Raw genomic sequence first — 828 nt, 5'->3', positions numbered from 1 at the left:
TATCAAATAAATTTAACCCTCTTACAGCTGAAAAGACAGTGTTGAATATCATCAGTTCCCCTCAAGCAGACCGGACATTGTGCTTGTGTTAAAACATGTCTGTTTGCTAGTACACCTTTTCAGGGAAGGATCCCATGTTATACTAGCCGACACCTTAAGTTTCTAGATGTCATCCCAAATGGGGATAGGATTTGCTCGACCTTGGCCATCCTCCGCATGCATATGTTGTCCAAATTTATGCTTCCATTCCCTATGATAAGCAGATCAAACTGAGAATGTACTAGACTTTCACTACAAAAAAAAGACACATCTGTGACATTTTGGGCCGAACAATTTTTTTCATGCTTATGCCACTTCTATGATGATAATTGTGACAAAATCCGGTATCATAATAGATGTGGTCGGCTCCTACTTCTATGACAAAAAATCATGACAGAAAATGGGCTTTTCGTCCTGGGCGGGCCGGAGACGCAGCTGCATGACATTCTTTGGGCCGTCCATGACGGAAAAAACCATGGTAGAAGCGAGGGCGAGGAAAATTTCGGGGAGTTCCCGGTTACGGTGGGTGGTCAGGGGCCGAGCGATGCGCGTTTGTCTCGTACACGCACGCGTGTGTGTGCGAGGCATTGGGCTCTAACTGAACCCGAGCAAGGCGTTGGGCTCTAACTGAACCCGAGCGATCGCACTAGCTACGATACTGAACCCGAGCGATCGATCCCTTACTGTTAACTGAACCCGAGTGATTCCTTCGCTAGAGCTGCTAACTGAAGCCGATCGAACCCTGCTACCTCCTTCCCGTGATGAACAGCGAGCGTTGTTGGGGGGGGG

Source organism: Triticum dicoccoides, chromosome 7B (assembly GCF_002162155.2).
Source record: "Triticum dicoccoides isolate Atlit2015 ecotype Zavitan chromosome 7B, WEW_v2.0, whole genome shotgun sequence".
NCBI lineage: Eukaryota > Viridiplantae > Streptophyta > Magnoliopsida > Poales > Poaceae > Triticum > Triticum dicoccoides.
Note: the sequence above shows the minus strand (reverse complement) of the source record.